The 25378-nt window shown below is 43.6% G+C and overlaps 1 long non-coding RNA gene across 1 annotated transcript; it reads right to left on the bottom strand.

Annotated features, from left to right (window-relative positions):
* Window positions 1-1155: 1155 nt before the first annotated feature.
* Window positions 1156-25003, bottom strand: LOC139263845 (uncharacterized). The gene is made up of 3 exons (XR_011593228.1): window positions 24958-25003; window positions 7390-7468; window positions 1156-2654 (listed from the first exon to the last, which is right to left on the bottom strand). It is a non-coding gene; the product is annotated as an uncharacterized lncRNA (long non-coding RNA).
* Between the last annotated feature and the right edge of the window lie 375 nt (window positions 25004-25378).

Raw genomic sequence — 25378 nt, forward strand, 5'->3', positions numbered from 1 at the left:
TGGAAAAAATTAAAAAGCAAATTATTATTTAAATGGGGAGAGATTACAAAATGCTACGGTACAGAGGGATCTGCGGGTCCTTGTACATGGAACAAAAAATTTTAGCATGCAGGTACAACAAGTAATTAGGAAAGAAAATGGAATGTTGGCTTTTATTGCAAAGTATAAAAGTAGAAAAGTCCTGCTACAACTAAAGGGGAGGGCCCACTGCCGTGGCTGCAATAGAAACATTTTTGCCGGACAACTTGCTGATCGGCCAGCAAAATAATGCCCCCGGTTTCGGCCAGGCCACCAACGGGCAACCTGACACCCCCTCTTGTGTGTCAGGCTGCTGGCCCGGCTGAAACCCTCTTTGGTGGCCCAGTGGCCAAAGTTAAAAAATGCTAGAATCTCTCCCCTTTAATAGAGGTGAGAGAACGTGGTGACGCACACACGCTGTGACATCACCACGAGTCAAGTGCTGATTGTCAGAGGCGGAGGCCCCGACCGACCCATTTTCAGCCAGTCAGCCTGGCTTTGAATCTAAGGCTCACCCCCATTATGATCTATTTCCTGTAGGACTTTGAAAAAATTTCAAAGTCCTGAAAATGGATCTAATTACCGTACCAGGAGTTCCAGTGGTAAGTAACACTCCAAAATGCATAGGTGCGCCAGCTTTCTGGTGCACCTGACTTTTGGCCCCCATGTCTTTGAATGATGTTGCCAAGGGGCAAAGCATAAATGGGGAAGAGGAAGGGGCCAATGATGGATCCTTTGAGGACTCCAGAGGGAACGATATAAAGACTATTACCTGTTGGCATCAATATCATGATCTGTACAAAACAGGTGGAAATGATTTGTTAAAATTAATTTGAACAAATTATATGATAAATTGATTATCAACAAGGATTTTAGGCTATAGAATACAATAATATTTATTGGGATCCACAAGTGATCTCAAGTTTACAATAATGTCCTCAGCCTTCAGTTTCAGACATTGTAACATACACACATTGTTATGTAACTCAACTCAATAAAGTTACTGCTACAGACCTCAAATCAAATCAGTGTTTATACAGTAAAACTCAGCTCCATGTAATCAAAGATTACAGTGGCAAAATAACTAAGAAATTAAGAAAAATGTAATCACATGTTAAAATTAAATCATGGGTTGTTACATTGTTCACTGAAATTTGTACATGATTCCAATAAGCCTTTGATAATGTTTCATATGGCAGACAGGTCATGAAAATAAAAGCCCATGTGTTCCAGGGTAAAGTGGTAAGTTGGATCTAAAATTGGCTCAGAGGCAGGAAGCAAAGGCTGGGTGTTTTTCTGACTGGAAGGCTGTTTCCAGTGGGATTCTCCAGACTCAGTACAAGGTCCCTTGCTTTTTGTGGTATATATCAATGATTTAGACTTGAATGTCGGGGGTATGATTAAGAATTTTGCAGATGATACTAAAATCGGCTGTATGTTTGATAATGAAGAAGAAAGCTGGAGACTGCAGGAAGATATCAATGAACTGGTCTGATGAGCAGAACAGTGGCAAATGGAATTCAATCTGGAGAAGTGTGAGGTAATGCATTTGGGAAGGGCTAACAAGGCATGGGAATACACATTAAATGGTAGGACACTGAGAAGTGTAGAGGAACAAAGGGACCTTGGAGTGCAGGTCCACAGATCTCTGAAGGTAGCAGGCCAGGTAGATAAGGTGGTTAAGAAGGCATACAGAATATTTGCCTTTATTAGCCGAGGCATAAAATGCAAGAGCAGGGAGGTTATGCTTAAACTGTAAAAAACAATAGTTAGGCCACAGCTAGAGTACTGTGTGCAGTTCTGATCACCACTTTACAGGAAAGATGTGATGACACCAGAGAGGGTACAGAGGAGATTTACGATGATGTTGTATAGACTGGAGAATTTTAGCTATGAGGAAAGATTGTATAGGCTGGGTTTGTTTTCTTTGGAAAAGAGGAGGCTGAGGGGAGACCTTATTGAGCTGTATAAAATGATGAAGGGCCCAGATTGAGTGGATAGGAAGGACCTATTTCCCCCAGCAGAGGGGTCAACAACTGGGGTGCATAGATTTAAAATAATTGGTAGGAGGATTAGAGGAGATTTGAGAGGAAATTTCTTTGCCCAGAGGGTGGTGGGGGTCTGGAACTCACTGCCTGAAACAGTGATGTGCACTTGATCAAGAGCTGGAAAGTGGGATTAGGCTGGATAGCTCTTTGTCGGCCAGCTCGGACCCGATGGGCCGAAATGGCCTCCTTCCATGCTGTAAATTTCTATGATTCTATGATTTTATGCCATCATGTTATGATCTGGAATGCTCTGTCTGACTGGGTGATGGGAGCAGATTCAGTGGCAACTTTCAAAAGGGAATTGGATATATATCTGAAAAGGAAAAACTTGGAGGTCTATGGGGAAAGAGCAGGGGAAGGGACTAATTGGATAGCTCTTTCAAAGAACCAGAACAGCCACAATGGGCCAAAAAGCCTCCTTCTGTGTGTATCATTCTATGATATATAAATTTAGAGTTAGAAATAACTGAAGCGTAAAGTGCATCAGCACAATAAAAACTGCATATTTCCAACATGTTCTCATGTCTTCAATGCTGTCAGTGCGATTGCTTCATTTCATTTGAGTTGATTATGTTGGACCTTCATTAGCTATAATAAAATTCAAAATGTTAGGTTTGGCACTTAAAGCTTTCCATTGTACACTATTGAATACTCAAGTGAAATTATAATGTGTAGTTACTTTGATCAAAATATCTCAAAAAGAACAAAGTACAAAGAAAGACCATGACAGTGAGAAGATTACAACGAAGGCTCTGAAGATTAATCAAACAACCCACAACAAAGACCAGCTATCAACAGACAGCTCCAACTGTCAATCAAAGGTTTAACTCACACCCCTCAGGAATGTAATTACATAAATGCATGGGAAATATATAAGGACAAACCTGGTGTATAGAATTTTAGTACAGCTAAATGCGAAGATAATGTCTCAAAGTGTATTGAAACAAACTTCAGCAAAACCATTAGCAAGAAAATTTACTGTAATCATAAAACATAAAAATTACTATGTAGGCCACAAAAGTATAAAAATCACACTTGTGACTTTTACATTGTGCCCCTGAGCTGCAAATGATCCTTTCAATATAAGTAACACCTGCAAGTTTACAAAAAAATGCATGATGGTGAGAGTTGTATGCATTTTTATAGTAAAAGTAGATGGATAAATAGGCAGATAGTTATAATTTTAATTTCAATAGACATAGATACAGTTACATATTGTTACATTACCCCGTATATATGCGGAGCACATCAACAGCAACTTGCTTGATATATTTTGTTTCCTCTGGAAAAATTAAATTGAAAAGCACTCCTACCTTAAGTAGATTTTTATGATAAGAGGGATATCAGGTTTCAAATCTCATTACAAGTACTCTAAAATTCTTTATCTAGCTTTGTTTATATATAATCAAAACTTGCACACAAAATCTATTGCATATCAACAAAGCAAATAGCGCCACCATGTTTGGAATATTGTATGCAAATGGTGCTAACTTGCCCTCCACCACTAGCTCCTGGGCTTGTGATTGGCAGGAATTATGGGCAAGGAAATATCAGCTTCCATTTGTACACAAAGTGCAAGTTTCTTGATCTGGATCCACACGCCAAAAAAAAATCAAATACAGCAAGAAACAATGGCACTTGAAATGTTGTAGTTGTCAGGTAGACATTAACTTCTCTGCTTTTTTTAATGGTCATCAAGGTAAGAAATAACTTGGATTTATATAGTGCCTTTCATGACTTCAGGGTGTCCAAGTATATTTGAAGTGTAGTCACTGTTGTAATGTAGGAAATGTAGGTAAGTGATGTTAGCGCTGGGAAATGGAACTATTTTCCATCTCAGGCATTCACTGTCAGCATCAGGCACTCGCAGGTAAAGAATAGCAAGATTAGATGCAGAGTCAAGCTTTCTATTCTCCCTGTCCAGCACCGCCCCTCATGCCCAACAATTGCTTTAACCCCAGCTTGACAAAATGCCCCATACTGAACCAGTGTGACTTTTTTTCCATTTCACGCATAAGCCATCCTCTGTCCTCTCTAGTAAGAATGCCAATATAACAACAATTTATATTTACATCGCACCTTTAACGTGTTGAAAAATCCCAAAGTACGCCACAGGATGCGATAAAAATTTGATAGCGAGCCGCACAAGTAAAAATTAGCTCAGATGAGCAAAAGCTTGGTCAAAGAGGAATGTTTTAAGGAGCGTCTTAAAGGAGGAAAGATAGGTAAAGAGGCAGAGAGGTTTAGGCAGGGAAATCCAGAACTTGGGGCTGAAGCAACAGAAGGCACGGCCACCAATGCTTGAGCGATTACAATCAGGGATGCTCAGGAGGGCAGAATTAGAGGAGAGCAGACATCTCGGGGCTGGAGGAGATTACAAAGCTAGGAAGACACGAGGTCATGGAGAGATTTGAAAATAAGGATGAGAATTTTGAAATCGAGGCGTTGCTTAACTGGAAGCCAATGCAAATCAGCAAGCACAGGGGTGATGAGTGAGCGGGACTTGTTGCGAGTTAGGACATGGCAGCAGCGTTTTAGATCACCCCTACTTTACATAGGGTAAAATGTGGGAGGCCGGCCAGGAATGTGTTTGAATAGTCAAGTCTAGAGGTAACAAAGGCAAGGCATGGATGAGAGCTTCAGCAGCGGATGAGCTAAGGCAAGGGCGGAGACGGGTGGTGTTACAGAGGTGAATATAGGCGGTCTTAGTTATACTGCAGATATGTGGTTGATTGCTTATTTCAGGGTCAAATATGACACCAAGTTTGCGAATAGTTTGGTTCAGCCTCAGACAGGAGTTGGGGAAAGGGATGGAGTCAGCGTCTAGGGAACGGAGTTTGTGGCAGGGTCTGAAAACAATGGCTTCGGTCTTCCCAATACTCAATTGGAGAACATTTCTGATGTCGGACAATTTAGAGACCGTGGAGAGGTCGAGACAAGTGGTAGTAAGGAAGAGCTGGGTGTCTTATGGAAACTGACGCTGTGTTTACAGATGATGTCGCCAAGGAACAACATGTTGATGAGAAATAAGAGGGGGCCTAGGATAGATCCCTGGGGGCACCAGAGGTAACGATGTAGGGGCGGGATGAAAAGCCATTGCAGGTGATTCTCTGGCTATGATTAGATAGATAAGAATGGAACCACACAAGTGCAGTCCCACCCAGCTGGACAACGGTAGAGAGGCATTGGAGAAGGATGGAGTGGTCAACCATGTCAAAGGCTGCAGACAAATCAAGAAAGACAAGGAGGGATAGTGTGCCTTTGCCACAGTCACAAAGTATTTGGACTTTCAAAAGGCTTTTGACAAGGTCCCACACAAGAGATTGGTGTGCAAAATTAAAGCACATGGTATTGGGGGTAATGTACTGACATGGATAGAGAACGGGTTGGCAGACAGGAAGCAGAGAGTCGGGATTAACGGGTCCTTTTCAGAACGGCAGGCAGTAACTAGTGGGGTGCCGCAGGGCTCAGTGCTGGGACCCCAGCTATTTACAATATACATCAATGATTTGGATGAAGGAATTGAGTGTAATATCTCCAAGTTTGCAGATGACACTAAGCTGGGTAGCGGTGTAAGTTGTGAGGAGGATGCTAAGAAGCTGCAGGGTGACTTGGACAGATTAGGTGAGTGGGAAAATGCATGGCAGATGCTGTATAATGTGCATAAATGTGAGGTTATCCACTTTGATGGCAAAAACACGAAGGCAGAATATTATCTGAATGGCGGCAGATTAGGGAAAGGGGAGGTGCAACGAGACCTGGGTGTCATGGTACATCAGTTATTGAAAGTTGGCATGCAGGTACAGCAGGCGGTGAAGAAGGCAAATGGTATGTTGGCCTTCATAGCTAAGGGATTTGAGTACAGGAGCAGGGAGGTCTTACTGCAGTTGTACAGGGTCTTGGTGAGGCCTCACCTGGAATATTGTGTTCAGTTTTGGTCTCCTAATCTGAGGAAGGACATTCTTGCTATTGAGGGAGTGCAGCGAAGGTTCACCAGACTGATTTCCGAGATGGCAGGACTGACATATGACGAAAGACTGGATCGACTGGGCCTGTATTCACTGGAGTTTAGAAGGATGAGAGGGGATCTCATAGAAATATAAAATTCTGACGGGACTGGACAGGTTAGTTGCAGGAAGAATGTTCCCGATGTTGGGGAAGTCCAGAACCAGGGGACACAGTCTAAGGATATGGGGTAAGCCATTTAGGACTGAGATGAGGAGAAACTTCTTCACTCAGACAGTTATTAACCTGTGTAATTCTCTACCGCAGAGAGTTATTGATGCCAGTTCATTGGATATATTCAAGAGGGAGTTACATATGGCCCTTACGGCTAAAGGGATCAAGAGGTATGGAGAGAAAACAGGAAAGGGGTACTAAGGTGAATGATCAGCCATGATCTTATTGAATGGTGGTGCAGGCTCGAAGAGCCGAATGGCCTACTCCTGCACCTATTTTCTATGTTTCTATGTTCCTATGTCATTTGTGAGTTTGATGAGAGCTGTTTCAGTACTGTGGCAGGCGTGGAAACCGGATTGGAGGGATTGGAGCGATTCAAACATGGGATTGCGGGCAAGATGGGCACGGATTTGGGAGGCAACAACACATTCAAGGACTTTGGAGAGGAAAGGGAAGCTGGAGATGGGGCAGTATTTTGCATGGACGGAGGGATCGAGGGTTGTTTTTTTGAGAGGGGTGATGATGGCAGATCTGAGCTAGCAGGAGACAGTGCCTAAGGAGAGCGAACCATTAACAATCTCAGCTAACATAAGAGCCAGAAAGGAAGTTGGGTGGTCAGTAGTTTGGTGGGAATAGGGCCAATGGGAGCAGGAAGTGAGCCTCATGGACAGGATGAGCTTGGATCATGAGGGGGAATCGGAGCGAAACTGGAGAAAGATGTGAGGTCAGGGCTGAGGCAGGGGGTTTCCTTAGAGAATGTTTGGCCCTGTGAGCTAGGGGAAGGAAGGGAAGAGGCAAAATCAGCCAAACAGATCGTCTCAATCTTAGAGACAAAGAAGTCCATGAGCTCCTCACGCTTATTGGCGGAGGAAGGTTGGAGACTGGGGAGAGGGGTTTAAAAAGACGATTAGCAGTGGAGAATAGAAGCTGGAGAATATGGTCCCAAATATTGTCAAATTAGGGACAGTATTATAGGGCCCAATTTTGGCCATGACTGGCATCAATTTTTTTGGAGTAATTTTTTTTTCTGGCATAAGTTAAAAAATGCCATTTTCCCCAAAATATTTGCTCCAGAGTAAGTCAGTTAAGTACGATTTTTTTTCGTTCAGTTTTTTTTTAGAAGGGGGTGTTCCCAGATACTTACGCCAGTTTTGGCCATTGATGCCACTTTGGCCAACTAAAACTTACTCCAAATCGACTTGGGTCAGCGTATATGGCCAGCTCTGAAAAACATTGCGGGCAGTTAAGAATTCGGCGCAGGTTCGTACATTTAAAGCACCAACACTTACAAAGCACTAAACAAAACACAAAAATAAGCATTCAATAACAAATAAAAAATACAAGCAAGCTGAGAGGATCTGCATCAAGACTTACAAAGCACTAAACAAAGGCCAAAAAGTAATAAGCAATTCGTTAACAAATAAAAAATAGAAGGAAGCTGAGGACCTGCACCAAGACTTACAAAGCATGAAACAAACCACAAAAAATAATAAGCAATCAATCAATAACAAATAAATAATAGAAGTCCTACCTTTATGCAAGAATCAAGTTTTTTTTTGAAGTCCCCCCCCCCCATCAAAACACTCTTTCTCCCCCCACCCCTCCCCCGCCGCTGCTCCCGCCAAGCTCTCCTCCTCCCCCACCCCCCCCCGCCACCCACACCCAATCAAAACTCTCAAGCACAACCATCAATAAATAAAAAATAAAACTGAAGTCCTACCTCAACCTGGGAAGTCAGTGGGCCGGCCAGCCGGTGCTGGAGGCCACTCGGCCGAGGATAGGTGTGGCGAACATTGGGGTGTCCCTTCGGCCGGGGATCGGTGCTGCGAGCATCGGTTCCTGCTCACAGCCCGCAGGACACGCTCGGTGAGGAGCATGAGCGCAGACTTCACTGTGCATGCACGCAGCTGCCGGCAGTTCTTTCTGCGCTAGGCTGTTGCTCCGCCCCCCCCTCTTCACTATCTACGCCATGCTGGCATTTAAGATAAGTGCGCCGAAAAAAGGGGTTGGGGAAAATTGGGCCCATTATGTGGACCCATGACAGCAAGGAACTGGATTGAAGCTGTTCAAGCTCATTTCATATTTCATATTTTCCATTGTTTTATCCCATGTTTTGTTTGCACATTGAATGCTTGTTAAAACGGTAACTATACACTGCGAGTTTTTCTCTCTTTCCAAGTTTTGGTATTCCACCAATGTAGCTTCTGTAGAACTAGAAACATGAAATGGGAGCAGATGCCATCTCATTAGGGCTTTGGCTGCCCCACCTGGTTCCCTGCTTTCTTTAGTTTCTGTGCCAATGCGGTATGTACTTAATGTGTTACATGCCAGACCAGTCTCACAAAGCTTCTGGTTTGTTTATTCACCCCACAGTATATGCCTCACCCAGAAGCTGAATGCTAACTCTATCACATCAGGAATGTAGCATTGTTTCATGAAGCTACTTGTAAAACAAATACACATTAATTGTCTGGCTGACAATTAAAAAAGACACCGGAAAACTTTGAAGCTTTTTTAATAATGTAATGTGTGTTCACATTTTCCATGCTGTTGCAATGCTTCCACACGATCATTTTAATGTTGGTAACATGCACCATTAAAATTCAGTAATTGTCTTGTAAGAAAGGTCCTACAACATGTTTCTGCTGAAATGGTGACAAAACTGCCTCTGGGAAAGCTTGATGTTATCACTTAAAAGAGTTGTAATTCTTGTTTTGATTATCTTAGTATATTCCTCATTACTATCACCAAATAAATATTTTTACATCATTGTCTATCTGATTGCCATCACTTTGTCATTAGTAATGTTATTATGATACATTTATTAGCATTATAATCCTGTCAACAGTTAATGATTTCACATTTGCTCAACTAGTCAAACCGGTCAATTCTGTGTGTATTAAAGAACCTATTGTATGTTAAGCTTTCACTTAAAGGTAATGACGTCAGACAATCTATGTTTGATTAATTGATTGTGGAATAAGATATGTGAAAAGCCTCTTTGTTTCTGCTGGATAGAAGAGATTCTGACTGCAGTATTTAAACAGAGGGTCCACTATCTGTGTAGATGATGTGCTGTGGAACTTTCAGTCAGGACGCAATGCATCAGGTCAAACCAAAGGCAGGAGTAGACTGGAGTTAAGACTGTTCATGCTGCTGCACATTGAATGGAGACCGATGACCGCTGAGAGAATCATAAACCTCTCAGTTTGATGATCAACTGAGCAGTAAATTAATTAATCATCATTTTATGCCTCATCAAGCACTTTGCTGAGGCTCGCAATGGGAGCCATACAAATTATCCAATGAAAAACTGATTGTTTTGTTTAGCTAGGTGAGTGTTCCATAAACAGGGGAATCTTTGACAAGCTAATAAATATGTCATCTGTCTGTGTCAGTTGCTGTAAAGTCTCTCCACCTGTAAAATAGTAGGGATTTGCACAGCATGATGGGCGGTAACCTGCAATAAAGAGGATCAAAAAAACAATGGTTTGTGTATCACCCCATTACCACGGTACTGTGCTTTTCTGTTGAGATTAGTTGATCCCTGAGGGAATTACAGTAGTTTATTAGCAAGATAGCCAAGACTAAGACAATTTAAAATTATTTAGTAGTTATAAAATGTTATATTGAAACTTATTTTCAGATGTCAAAATAATTTAGTTTTAATTTATATTACTACTTTATTTCTGTACATATGCTTATGTTTATTTTTATATACACTTCAAGCAGAGAGATTCAGTGCCAAGGAATGAAACGCATTTCCTCTTTTGCAAACCACATGTCTGCATCAAAATCTTCCAGTTCAATTATGGCATGTACCAGATGCAGAATAAAACTCCTTCTACTCTGTCTCAACGCCAACCTGAGAAAAGCACTCCCTACTGCAGCACAGTAAACATGTCTATTTTCACACCAGCCATCCTTCGGGATTCTCTACCATTGCCTATTTAATACAATTTGCACCTTGTATTGTGGGCCCACATTGCTTAAGAAATGAGATTACCAACACTCATTTCACATTGGGCCTTTACATTCAGCAGAGAGGAGATATTTTAATTCCACATGCCTGGGCTGGATTCAAACCAAGGTCCCAGAGATGGAAAGATTGGTTCCTGATACTCCTTCAAATCACCTTTATAATATTCAGCATTATAGCCTGGAAATTATTGTTGGTAATGGAGCTTAATGCATTTTTATGATATGCATTATTTTAACAAAGGAATTAATCAATTTATTTTATGCATTGTATTTATCTGCTAATATTGCCACAGTAATTTCAGACATATAACTTTACATTTATATTTAATTTTAACCACCAATGTCATTCTGCTATTGAAGCACTGTGCTAAGGGTTTTAGCATTTTATATTTATCTTATCTTCATAGCTCAATGTTTTAAAATCCGAGATCATCATTGTTGTCCTACTTTGAATCCTTTCTGCATTACGTATAATATTTCTGAAGTATCTTGATGAAAACTGGGCACGGTACTCTACATGTGACCTCACCGGTGCTTTATGCAATGCCAGTTAAACTTCTATTTATATGCCAACAGAATTTCATTACACTGAATTTCTCTACTCGGAACTCCTGTGCGGCAAGTGAGTCCCAGGTGGGCAGATGAAACAATTCAAGGACATCCTCAAAGCCTCCTTGATAAAGTGCAACATCCCCACCGGCACCTGGGAATCCCTGGCCCAAGACCACCCTAAGTGGAGGAAGAGCATCCGGGAGAGCATTGAGCACCCGTCTCGTCAACGAGAGCATGCAGAATGCAAGTGTAGACAGCAGAATTAGCGTGCGGCAAACCAGACACCCCACCCACCCCTTCCTTCAACCACCGTCTGTCCCACATGTGACAGACTGTAATTTCCGTATTGGACTGTACAGTCACCTGAGAACTCACTTTTAGAATAGAAGCAAGTCTTCCTCGATTCTGAGGGACTGCCTATGATGATGATAATTACACCTTGTTCTAAACTGTGATCACATTTTCAATTTTTATCAACTATCGCATTCAGATTGTTTTGATCTACCTTATTTACAAGAGGTTTCACACTCAACTTGCTATTATCTGCAAACTTATACATTCTATTTTAATACCAACATTAAGATAATTTATAAATATATTAGCTCTGAAATTCCTTGGGTCATGCTTCTAGTGGTTACGCCAGGATCGTACCCAATGGTGACGTCCAGAATTGACCCTGCCGAAGTTTGCAGAGGTCAGTGGGAGAGCACCTCATCTGCATGGGTCAGGTGGTTACAAGCACCACTTCGAGTACATTGCTGGTGTGTGCCAGCTCATAGCTACCAGAAGCTCCAATGCCCACTGACGCCCTGAACAAGGAAGCTGATCTGTGATTTTTTTTTTATATGTTACATCTTCAAGGGTCCATGTGCTTGCCTTTTCTCGATCCCAACAATGCTGCTCATATACACCCTTGTGGAGGGGGACATGCTCCACTCACTTGACAAATCGACTTTTACTACTGTGCTGGCTCCTGATTGAGGCTTAGGGGTGAGACCTCCCAGCTTAGGGTATCCCAGCTTCTGCCTGCTTAGTCAACAACACCCTTTATTGGGTATGCAGGAAACCCTTACAAATTAAAAAACCTGGCACAACTTGTCTCTGCCATTCTCCTGGGGGTTCTGCTGGTCTGTTGCTGGAGTAACTGCAGAAGATCAATGGAACCCCTGAGGAATTTCAAGGCCGTTTAACAGAAAACAAATTCTGAGATGATTTCCTAGTCACTGCATGCAATAACCACCCTTTCTAATCTATTCTCGAATTCATTCATGATCTGATTCACCACATCCTCATTAATCCCATGAGCTTTCACTTCAGCAAACTTATCAATATGAAGGACCTAATCAATTGTTTACTGAGGATCCATTTACGTTGTAGCTGTACACTTGGTGCAAACAATTTTGTTTTGCACAGACAGTGCAATTGTAAAGATAGATTTTCCTTTATTGCCCCACAACTTTCTGCTGCAAACTTGCAGTGAGTGAAGTACTATGTGTGAGGATTTGAAAATATGGGTATAAATGTAACTTGAATCCAGAGTCAGTGCCTCACTTAACAATAGAACAAAGTGGAGGAAGACTCCCTGGAGGAGGGAGTCTCACTCCACTGAACTTCAGAGCCAATTTGAATCTGAAAACTCAATTTACATGACAATAGTCTGAAACTAAAACTGCTTCGTACCAATATTAAGCTTGCAGAGTCAATGCACCCTGAGAGTGAAAAGATGTGCATCAACCATCACTATTGTCCAGTAAATCCATTCCATCCTAAAATTCCAATAAATTGGTCAGTTACAACCTGCCTTTCATAAACCTGGGTTACCTTGTGTATTACATTTATTTTTGTTAAGTAAACTTGAACTCCATCCTCTAAAATAGACCTTAATATGTTTTGTACCATGGATGTCAAACTGACAAGTGTATAATTCTCAGTTCATGCTTCAGATCTTTATTTGAAGCTTAAAATAACATTTACTAGGTTTCCAGTCTTTTGGTACCATCCCTGTATCTAATGAGCTGCAAAAAAATTGTTTTCTGCCACAGCTCTCCTATTTCTTACCTTATTCCTTTAAGTACTTTGGATTTATTCCATCTGCGATGTGTGTCTTTATGAATATTTAAGCCCTCCAAAAGCATTTTTTTGTGATGATCAAGATGAGTTGTGTCGGTGCCAGGGCCAGGAAATGGAACTCTTCCCAGCATTAAGCATCCCAGGTCTGGCGTAGGACAGCGAGATAGAGAAGAATGCTCCCTCTACTGTGTCTTAACAACATGCCTCAGCCCCAACCTTAGAAGCACACCCTAATCTGCACCAGTATTACATTGTTTTCCATTTCCCACACCAGCTATCCTGTGGCGATGTCTAATTCAGCATTTACATTGTTTTGTCCTATAAACCCATACTCATTAGAAATTGGATTTCTCCTAGAATCCTTACAGCCAGGTGACAGAGGAAATTTTCATCCCATCATTCTGGGCTAGATTTGTAACCAGATTGCAGACGTGAAAGACTAGTGTCATCCTACTGTGGCAACCAATTCCCTGCCACTCAGATTTTTAATAACCATTTCAGTATTGACCTGTATTTTTCCAAGGATGCAGGTGCATTCTCTACTTCTCCAATTTTATTTTATAAAATGAGAACTATTGTGAAAAAATACAATAACATTTCTTCCATATTTAACCTTCTTCTATTCTCTTGATTTATTTAGTCATAGAGGAAACTTCCTCCTCCATTTTTTAATACTTTGCTTATTAAGAAAATAACAAAAATATTTTATTTTCTGATTTCTCCGAATATTGATTCCAATTAGTTTTAACGTTTTTTTTTAAGCAGTTATATTTTACTTTTGATGGGTTTCCATGTCAGTTCCAATGTTCTGAAATTACTTTGAATTTTAACTGGGATGAAAGTTACCAATGTCCATCTTATTATGTGAGAGTTTTCAGTTCTTTTTAATTTGACAATGCTTTTATTTTTAGCTTTTCCTTAATTTTCTGCCTTCCTCCCCTGAAGGCATCTATCTTTGCTGTACATCAGCCCTTTGGTACCTCACCGAAATGGCCATTCTTCACATGAAAACCGAGAAAGTGAGTTTCTGCAGGCTATTCAATCACGAGGAGTACCTTTACCCAATGTCCACACTCATGCACTTTCCAGCACATGTGACTTGATAGTGAGCAGAAACTGAAGCCCCTTTCGTATGCAGAGTGGACTTTATAAGCTTCCCTATGACCAGGGAGGCACAGACTGAGAGGGCTCTAGGATTCTTAAGAATAGAAAACTTCCCCAAGGTTCAGGAAGCAATAGACTGTACGCACATTGCCATGCGAGCACCTTTTCAGGATGTAGAGGTTTTTCGGAACTCAAAGAGATTCCACTCCCTGAATATGCAACTCATTGTTGACCACAAGCAAATCATCATGGCAGTAAATGCAAAATTTCCAGGCAGCATCCATGATGCGCACATCTGGCGTAAGAACACCGAATCTGATCTGTTTAAGAGTCAGCCACAAGGTCAAAGCTGGATGCTTGGTGACAAAGGATATGGCCTCACCACCTGGCTGATAACACCCCCCCCCCACCATCCTGCATAAGACCCAGACAGAAGCCAAGAAGCGATCCAATGAAAGCCACATAGCCACACGTAATATTGTCGAAAAGATAATTGGAGTGCTTAAGCAGCGCTTTAGATGCCTGGACCACTCAGGAGGCGAGTTACAATACCACCCTGAGCAGGTAACTCAATTCATGGTGGTGTGCTGCATGCTGGATAACTTGGCTATCAGGAGGGGACAGGAATTGCCAGATGGAACTGCCGGTCCACCTGATGATAGAAGAGAAAATGACCTTGGGGCAGACAATCAGGCTGATGTTGAAACCCTGCCCCCACCCGCCCTCTGGACCGCAGGAAAGGGCCCGTGGTGGCTACAAGCTGCAAGACTGTTGCGTTAGCAGCTCAAAAATGTTGGTAGTAGTTACACAGCTTTTATGGTAAGGACTCGCCAGTGTTTAATGTTACAGCTATCTGAGACAGTGCACAAAAATGTTATGTTAAATAATTTTTTTTAAATGTTAACAAGGATTTTTTTCTTATTCAAAAATATAACTCAACGCAACACAACAGTACCCCCTCCACACCCCTACCACAAATTTTGAACATTTTAACAATAACAATAACAACAAATACAACAAGGATTATAAAAGCAACTCCCTTCCCCAAACCATCCCAACATTGAAAAACTTGAAATTTGAAACAACAACAAACAACTTTTTAATGCAAACGTATAACAACTCCCTCCCTCCCTCCCTCCATCCCTACCTTCAGCCATGCCCCTCCTTTCCTTTCCCCCCCACACCGGTCTTTACCCCAACTCTTCCCCTTCCCTCTACCAACTCCAAGCCGCTTTGTCGCAGTGCTCCTCAAGTGCTGCTTCATTGGGCGGATGACGTCAGATCCGTTATTTGGGCCGATGCTGGAGAGGAGGTTTCCGAGAAGCAACAGCTTCCTTCTGGCTCGCATGTGTCTCCGGCAAGGAGGTGCAGCACTTTAGGGTGCAGTGCCAGATACCGGGAACACTGATAGCCCTCTGGCACCAGTGTTCCTGGTTATTATCTCCAGGGCCACCACTATCCGCGTCATCTTCTCATTCATGTTTGCGGATAGGGTGGCCAGCTGTCCATTGCCTGGAGGAGCTCCCGACCAATTTCGACGCTCCTGCTGGACAAATTTACCATATCCACACTCAGATCTACTGATTGTGGAGCAGTCCTACTGCGCTGAACCAACCTTCACAGGGTTGGCGCCGGCATGTAGTTCCTCGGGGTGCCCTGCGGCAAAGTGCTTGGCCCTGCTATCTCCACGGTCGAGGAGAACATAGCCGCAGGAACACTGGAAGGTACTGCTGCTGCTGCTGCAGGCTCCTTCTCCACCACTTCACTGTCCACAGTGGAGAGGAGGACCTACCTGCAGCAGGTCAGGCAAGATACAGGGCTCCTCGCCCCGAGAAACAAGACCCACCGCCACTGGATCCATAGCTTGCTGCGGTTCCTGTACGGCCTGCAATCTTGGCTGAGCTAGAAAACATAAATGAGGTAATTAGAGAAGAAGGGGGTGCTAGGGTTACATGGGAATGGAAATGCTACACAGGCATATACACGAGAGCAACACTACTGCTATAAAAATAATCACAGACTTCACATTTAATGAACATCATGATAGTACAAAATCTGCGTTACAATGATTTTCATGATCCCATCAATTACACAACATTACATAACATTGCATTAATAAAATACATCATATCATCAATCATTACTCATATATTATATGGATATCAGTGGGTGTGACATTAATTACTTTACATCACCCAATGATTTATACTTCACTCACGTGGCATGAGGACAGTTTCCAATGCAGCATGGGTGGCCGACTGGTTGTGGATAACCACAAGTGCCAGCGCCCGCTCCTCCAAATCAGTGAGGGCACATAGGTCCGCTGGGCCACTACCCGTGCGCCGCTGCTCGGCCCTATTCTTCGAAAGTTTCTTCTGCAAAAGGTGACAACAGCATGGCATGGCATAAGATCATTGCTTAGTACTGTTACAGATACTAATACAACACTTTACTGACAGATATCATGTTACAATTATTATTATTAATATTATTATTACTATTATTATTACGCTACACGACACAAAAGGTAGTCCACCGCAAACATCAGATCTGAATTTAAATTAAACATTGCCTCAGTACATTCACAATTACAATTATATAAATATATATAAATAAACGTAATACTTACTCTTCTGGAACCAACAAGGTCATTCCAGCACTTGCGGCACTGGTTCGTCTCACGGACCTCTTCGGCGATCTCAGTCCAAATTCTCTGGTATACTTTTGGGTTTGGTTTGCCACAATCACCCCAGGTCAATTGGGCCTAATGAGTTTCCATCTCTTGGAGGAGGGCAGCATTGGCCTCATCCGAGAACCGCTTGGCTCGCTTTCTTCCACCCATCTCCTCTAGCACCTCACTACCTTCACCCACCTCCTTTACCTCAAAAGCATCAACAAGTATCTCCTCCTCCATTGGTTACTCACTAACTTTAGCTATTTTATCACAAAAAAACACCAAATACTGTCCAATAATTACTCCAATACAATACCACCACTACAATCACCACAGCTTTCTCCTCTTTCTCTCTCTTTCTCTTCTCTCTCTCTTTCTCTCTGTTCTGCACATGTGCAGATGACCCCTGATCTCCTGAAATGCGGGAGAAGACCGTTGCTATGGACGGCAGCCTTTTACGACAGAAAAAAAAATCGCTAACGCCCATTTCACATCGCTCCCATTAATGCCCAAATTATAAAGTGGAAACTAGCGGGTTTGAAAATGCGCGATATTCCGGTGATCACAAAAACCAATATAAACGCTAATGCTGGAAATATTGCCCACTTTTGGGTTGAGATAAATAAGACATTGTGGGGCATCAAACTTTGCAGCGGGGGGGGTGTGAGGGGACGTGTGGATAAATTGGACATTGCTGGGGTCGGACATTGCAGAGGGGGTGGGGATAATTCAGACATCACGGGGATCAAACATTGCAAGGGGAGGGTGGTGATAAATCAGATATCACGGGGGTCCGACATTACGGGGGTGGATGGGGATAAATCAGACATCGCTGGAGTCTGACATTACGGGGGGCGATAAATTGGACATCGCTGGGGTTGGACTACCACTGAGGTCAAATATTGTAGGGAGTGTGGGGATAAATTGGACATCGCTGGGATCGGACTATTGCTGGGGTTGGACATCATAGATGGGGTTGGACTTTGCAGATGTTGGACATTGCGGAGGGGTTATACATCACAGAGGGATTAAACATTGCTGGGGGTCAGCCATTGCGGGTAATGTGGACATTGTGGATGGTGAGGATGAATTGGACATAGCAGGAACAGTCCGATCGTGTGGCGATTAGCTTTTTAAACCCGTCGGAAACATTTCTGCTTCTTCTAGCCCCCAAGCAGTGCAATAAAGAAAGAAAGACTTGCATTTATATGGTGCTTTTCACAACCTCAGGATGTCCCAAAGCGCTTAACAGCCAATGAAGTACTTTTGAAGTGTTGACACTGTTGTAATGTTGGAAACACAGCAGCCAATTTGCACAAAACAAGCTCCCACAAACAGCAATGTGGTAATGACCAGATAATCTGTATTTGTTATGTTGATTGAGAAATAAATATTGGCCAGACACCAGGGATAACTCCTCTGCATCAAAAGCCTCAGTTTAACATTGCACCCCAAAGATGGCACCTCTGACAGTACAGCACTCTACTGTAGTATCAACCTAGATCTTTGTGTTCTGGTCTCTGACTTGAACTCACAACCTTCTGACTCAGAGAGTGAGAGTACTACCCACTGAGCCACAGCTGGCACAGGTGATTTAAGCCACTTTGGACAGCTAATAGTTGCTCCAAACTAACTTAGGCCAGCATATGTGGCCACTTGTGGCCGCACAGAAAACCCTTGTGGAGAGTTAAGAAATCAGTGCAGGTAGCCAGAGATAGAAGCAGGAAGGGAAGCGGAGAGGACCTTACAAAGCACGAAACCAAGCACAACAACATTCAAGAAGCATAAAAACCATCAAAAAGTAATAAAAAATAAAATTTAAGTCCTATCTTCCTAACTCGGGCCCAGGAAATCAGCAGGCCGGCTGGTGCGAGAGGCAACTCGGCCGGGGATAGCTGCGGGCAAGACGACCGGGCAGTAGAGCACAGGGGACTGACTCTCTCTCTGACTGACTCTCTCTGACTCTCTTTCTCTGACTATTCCAGTGATCTGACTCTCTCTCTCTGACTCTCTCTCTGACTGACTCTCTGACTCTCTCTATCTGATTATTGCAGTGATCTGACTCTTTCTCTCTGACACTCTCTGACTGACTCTCTCTGACTCTCTTTCTCTGACTATTCCAGTGATCTGACTCTTTCTCTCTGACACTCTCTGACTGACTCTCTCTGACTCTCTCTCTCTTACAATTCCAGTGATCTGACTCTCACTCTCTGACTCTCTCTCTGACTGACTCTCTCTGACTCTCTCTCTCTCTTACAATTCCAGTGATCTGACTCTCACTCTCTGACTCTCTCTCTGACTGACTCTCTCTGACTCTCTCTCTTTGACTATTCCAGCGATCTGACTCTCTCTCTCTGACTATTCCAGCGAGCTGACTCTCTCTCTGAATGACTCTCTCTGACTCTCTCTGACTATTCCAGCGAGCTGACTCTTTCTCTCTGACTCTCTCTCTGAATGACTCTCTCTGACTCTCTCACTCTGACTATTCATAGAATCATAGAAACATAGAAAATAGATGCAGGAGCAGGCCATTCGGCCCTTCGAGCCTGCACTACAATTCAATATGATCATGGCTGATCGTTCACCTGAGTACCCCTTTCCTGCTTTCTCTCCATACCCCTCGATCCCTTTAGCCGTAAGGGCCACATCTAACTCTCTCTTGAATATATCCAATGAACTGGCTTCATAAACTTTCTGCGGTAGGGAATTCCACAGGTTAACAACTCTCTGATTGAAGAAGTTTCTCCTCATCTCAGTCCTAAATGGCTTACCCCTTATCCTTAGACAATGTCCCCTGGTTCTGGATTTCCTCAACATGGGGAACATTCTTCCTGCATCTAACCTGTCCAGTCCCGTCAGAATTTTAGATGTTTCTATGAGATCCCCTCTCATCCTTCTAAACTCCAGTGAATAAAGGCCCAGTCGATTCAGTCTCTCCTCATATGTCAGTCCTGCCATCCTGGGAATCAGTCTGGTGAACCTTCGCTGCACTCCAGCAATCTTACTCTCTCTCTCTCTGATTATTCCAGCGATCTAACTCTCTCTCTCTCTATTGCAGCGATCTGACTCTCTCTCTCTGACTATTCCAGCAGCCAGACTGGCATGTGTCGTGAGGCCACTTGGCCGGGGATAAGGGCGGGATGCATCGGGTCCCACACTGCAGCACGGTTGGGGGCAGGAGCTACTGCGCATGCGCGAAACCTCCAGTGCACATGCGTTGAGCTGCCGGCACTGTTTTTCACACAGGGCCCTAGCTCCATCCCCTAATGGACAGAGGACACTGCGCCAAGCCATGGGAGAGACCATAGAGAGGCCAGAATCCGGGGAGATCTTTTCGGCGCCGTTTTCACCCTAGTAAGTTGGCGTATCTCCGGTGAGTGCGCAGAAAAAATAGGTGGGCCAAATTTGGGCCCATTAAAACTGGAAGTGGGTGAGTTGGAGGTGGGTTCAGGTTGGGTTTGAGAATTTTAACATTTTTACCTTGCCACCTGCCAGAAACCTGCTCGTCCTTGGGAGTTACAATTCCCTCCCAATGGCCGCTATTTTCAACTTGGTGGATTTTTATTGCCCACGCATGTTAACGTACGATTTATTTTGTACGTTCGCACGAAAAAAAAATCGGGACTTTCGCCAAATAAATATTTGAATTTGGCGCCTCGCTCTCTGAAATTGTCTGAGGGGGCGGAGCTAAAAACTCTGGGCATGTGCGAAAAAAGCAACTTCCTGGTCTGGATCAGATATATTTAATGAGCCTTTTGTGATTGGATCATGCTGGCTGGATCCTTCTGCAATTTTGAGCATTAAAACCCGCAAAACATGGCTGAGAGGGAAGTGGAAGAGGAATTTGAAGGAGGAGAAGGAAGGGCCATTCAATTTCTCCCTCACAAAGTGGTATCCCTGGTAGATATCACTGAGAGGAAATCAAATCTGCTGGCAACTCGGAGAAAGGTGAAAAAAAGTAAAACCTGCTATACTGGCTCAATGTTGCGATGATCTTGCTGTAGAGTACAGTGCAGTAACCATCACCCGGAGAATCAGTGGGCAGCTGAAAAAGAAGTGGCAGGACTAGGACAATTAGCTAAAGTAAGTATGCACTGAAATTATATTTGTAAATGTGTGTGTGTGTGTTTGTGGCCACCACACAAAAGGATCCTCTTTAAATTCTATTTTCATCTTTGCAGTTGAAGAATGCAAAGATCAGGAACCACAGGATTCATACTGGTGGAGGTCCACTGAGTAAGCTGCAATTGAGCCAGCTGGAACAGAGGATCTCTGATCTGATTAAAGCTCATCGGAGATGATCCACCACCAATGTGGATGCTGGGCCCGGGTCAAAGAGACAGGGTAAGCACTGCAATTTGCACTGTGGGTTGGCTAAATATTGCATGGGCTAGCTAGGCTTAAATGGATGTTTGTTTTACAGCATCTGCACATCAGGAAGAGGTAGAAGGTGATCCAGAAGGACAAGCAGAAGGATAAGCAGAAGTACCAGCAGAAGTACCAGCAGAAGTAGCACCCGAGGGATATCCAGAAGAGAGTTCAGAATTGTTTCCTGATTTTGAGCAGGATGATCTGGATGTGACCAGCATAAAAATCCCACTGATCAGATGGTCATATTGGACCTGCAGCCGGTGGAGCCCATGGATCAGGATGCATGTCCCAGTGTGGTCCAGCAATGCACACCTGTGAGAGGGATGCCCAATAGGATCGAGGAGCAAGACACAGGTGGTAGATGGCGAAGGAGGGTGGAAAGGAGAGCTGAACCACAAATGCAGGTAGACATGGTACAGCTCATCGGGATGAGTGGGGAGAGTATGCAGCTAACCAAGTTGCTTCTGGACACCATGGGTGAGGTGAGGGTAGAAATTGCAGAACTGTCAGGAGAAGTAGCAACACTGCCTGGAAGAATAGGACCATCACTGACGGGGCAGATTAGGGAGGGAATGGTGGATGCAGTTGATGCACTGTCGGGACAGCTGATGGGGAAATTGCCTGACATATGTGACGGAAATTTGCAGGTAGCTGGTGCAATACGGGAACACACCCAGGTTGTCATTCAACAATACCAATTGGAGGTATCGACTGCTGCCACTCAAATCATCCCCAGACCAACCTCAGGGACCATGCCGCAGGGTGATCCACAGCTTGAAAAAGAAGACGAAGACGAACCTGAGCCTTCCATAAAGGTGTCTACTAGGTCTGTCCTTGTCCAACCCCGCCAACGAAAAACAAAAAAATATAACCTTGGGCTCAGCGGGCAGCCAAGGACATCTGCTGCGCCAACAGACAGGGCTAAGGGTAGAGGCACCAGGGCAGACAAGAGGGGCACTACGCGCTAGTGGTTGTTGAATAAGGGGGAGGAGAGATACTTGTATCTTGCTGTTACTTGTTTTATTAGTAGAAAAGTATCATACAATGAAGTTTTGTTAATTGAAAATGTTAAAGTTTGTGAGAAGTTTAAAGATTGATATATGTTAATTCAAAATGTTAACGTTCGATACAAAATGTTTTATTAAAGTTAAGTACAAATGTACAAATATTTGATAAACCTATTTTTTAATTTAACCAGAATCAGTGCATTATTTTGTGAATTTAACCAACATTAACCAACACAACATTATTAAAAGTGCAAACAGGTGTTAACAGTTAACATGGTACGACACTATAATTAACCATGCCACCGTTTAGCCTTCAGGCAGAGAAACGTTCACAGATTAGCCACTAATACCAGGCTCTAGCAATGGCTATGGGTCCCCTTGGTCGCCCCACCCTCCTCTGCCGTTGTCCTACGGCTTGAGGTGATTCCTCCTCCTGCTGCTGGTCCTCCTCCTCCTTGTCGTCAGCCTCCTCCAAATCCTCATCCTTCCTTTTCCCCTCAGGGGGATCTTCAATGTCCAGTACCTGTCTCCTCATGATGGCCAAGTTGTGCAGCATGCAGCACATGACAGTGAACTGAGCGACATGGTGAGTGGAGTATTGCAGGTAGTCTCCAGAGTGGTCCAGGCATCGGAAACGCTGCTTTAAAACGCCAATTGTCCTCCCTATGATGCTCCGTGTCGTTATGTGGGATATATTGTACTAATGCTCTGCCTCAGTGTGGGGTTTGCGTAGCGGGGGTCATAAGGCAAGTGGCAAGCCCGTAACCTTTGTCCCCGAGCAACCAGCTCTGCCCTACTGGTGGCCCCTGAAACATTGCAGATAATGCTCTCACATAGGATGAAAGCATCATGGATGCTTCTGGGATATTTGGCATCCACTGCCTTGATCCGCTGCAGATCATCGCACACCAGCTGCACATTTATGGAGTGGAACACTTTCCTGTTGCAGTAAACTTCAGAATCTTGCAAGGGTGCTCTCAAGGCGATGTGGGTACAGACAATGGCACCCTGTACTTTGGGGAAGCCAGCAATTCTGGAGAACCCCACAGCCCTGTCTCTCTTTGCCTACGTGGTCATAGGGAAAGTGATGAACTGGTCCCTTTTGGCATATAATGTAGCAGTCACCTGCTGAATGCAGCAATGGATGGCGTGCTGCGAGATTGAGCATACGCCCCCAGTTCAAGCTTGAAATCATCAACATCATAGACAGTCCCTCGGAGTCGAGAAAGACTTGCTTCCACTCTTAAAGTGAGTTCTTTGGTGGCTGAACAATCCAATACAAGAGCCACAGACTCTGTCACAGGTGGGACAGATAGTCGTTGAAGGAAGGGGTGGTTGGGACTGGTTTGCAGCACGCTCTTTCCACTCCCTGCGCTTGATTTCTGCATGCTCTCGGTGATGAGACTCGAGGTGCTCAGCACCCTCCCGCATGCATTTCATCCACTTACGGCAGTCTTTGGCCAGGGATACCCAGGTGCCAGTGGGAATGCCACCCTTTATCAGGGAGGCTTTGAGGGTGTCCTTGTAACATTTCCACTGCCCACCTTTGGCTCGTTTGCCGTGAAGGAGTTCCAAGTAGAGCACTTGCTCTGGGAGTCTCGTGTCTGGCATGTGAACTGTGTGGCCTGCCAATTGGAGCTGTTCAAGTGTGGTCAGTGCTTCAATGCTGGGGATGTTGGCATGGACAAGGACTCTAATGTTGATGTGCCTATCCTCCCAGGGGATTTGTAGGATCTTGGGAAGACCACGTTGGTGGTATTTCTCCAACGACTTGAGGTGTCTACTGAACATGGTCCATGTCTCTGAGCCATACAGGAGGGTGGGTATTACTACAGCCCTGTAGACCATGAGCTTGGTGGCAGTTTTTAGGGCCTGGTCTTCAAACACTCTTTTCCTCAGGCGGCCGAAGGCTGCACTTGCACACTGCGGGCGGTGTTGGATCTCAGCAATGCCTGCTCATTTCAGGCGGCTCAAGGCTGAGATCCAACAAAAAAAGAACAGGTGGTGGATGGAAAAAGCACAGGAGATACAGCAGCTGGCCGACAGCCATGATGTGCAATAATTCTTCATCACAGTCAAGGCCACCTACGGTCCAAACACCCAAGGCCCCACCCCACTGCTGGCCAAGAACGGGGAAACACTCATCAAGGACACAGAGGCAGTCAGGGCCCGCTGGAAGGAGCACTTCGAAGATCTCCTCAATTGAGACTCTGCCTTTGGCCCGAGTGTTCTCGACTCTATCCTGCAGCAGAAGGCAAGTGGTGCTGCTACCTTTACTTCTGCAGGTACGGCAGTTCTCCTTCCACTTCTCACCCTCCAAGATATTTCATTTCAAGCTGATATATCATTGCCCAGGTATTAGAACAATTTGCTGAAGTCAGTTCTTACCTGTTTCACGCCTTGGGACATTTCACTAAGTTAAAGATGCTTATATAAATGCAAGTTGTTGTTGTTGTTGTTGTTGTTGTTGTTTATCCATTTATCACAAAATGAACTACTGAACTAACAATTTTCATAGCCTCTGTACAAACACAAATCATAATTCAGAGCATTATTTAAAAGGATCAGATCTAATCCAAGTCACCGTAAATCAAAATTCAATTTGATCAAATGGAAATGTTGCAATTTAGTTCTGATCTCTTTCATTGTGGATTAAGAGGCTATCGCTATTTTGATCAATGCAAGTACTTTAGCTGTATCGGATTGATCACTAAATAATTCGCACTTGAACAGAAACATTATTATAAACTGTGATATAAGTACCCCTTGCGCTGGCAATCTTTCCCTGGTCCCATTTGAAGCTCGATTATTAAAATCAGGGGAGGACTTCAGACCTTGACAAGAAACTCCCCATTGCCAATCAGCAATCAGTTTATAATAAAAGGGCTGAAATTGTGGTCGGAGGCTTCCCGCGGGCAATTGCCTCCGACCTGAAACATTTCTACGAATTTACCTGGTCGTCCGGGAGCAGCGTGGGATTCCGGTGGGGAGGCCTTCTCTTCCCGCGCAGGTTCCCACGCAGAAGGTGCAGTCACGTGTGACTACTCAGCCAATCAGATACAGTATTCCACAGCTTTCTCATTAATAACAATGAGAACTCCGTATCTACGAGTTCTCATTGCTTTTAACGAGAGGAAAAACCAAAACACACTCAACACATATAATAAAAAATGAAAAACACACCTCACATAATTAAAATTAATTGAAATTAAAGTTAATCTTAGAGAAAAAAAAATTCCGAGTTTTTTTAAAGTTTTTTTAATTATGATTAAAAATAAATGTAATGTAGTGGGCAGAGTTTTAAAAAATATGTTTTTTAAATTTAATTTAATTATATTTTTGTATGTTTTTAAACTCTTACATCTGTAAAAGTC

Source organism: Pristiophorus japonicus, chromosome 5 (assembly GCF_044704955.1).
Source record: "Pristiophorus japonicus isolate sPriJap1 chromosome 5, sPriJap1.hap1, whole genome shotgun sequence".
Lineage (NCBI taxonomy): Eukaryota > Metazoa > Chordata > Chondrichthyes > Pristiophoridae > Pristiophorus > Pristiophorus japonicus.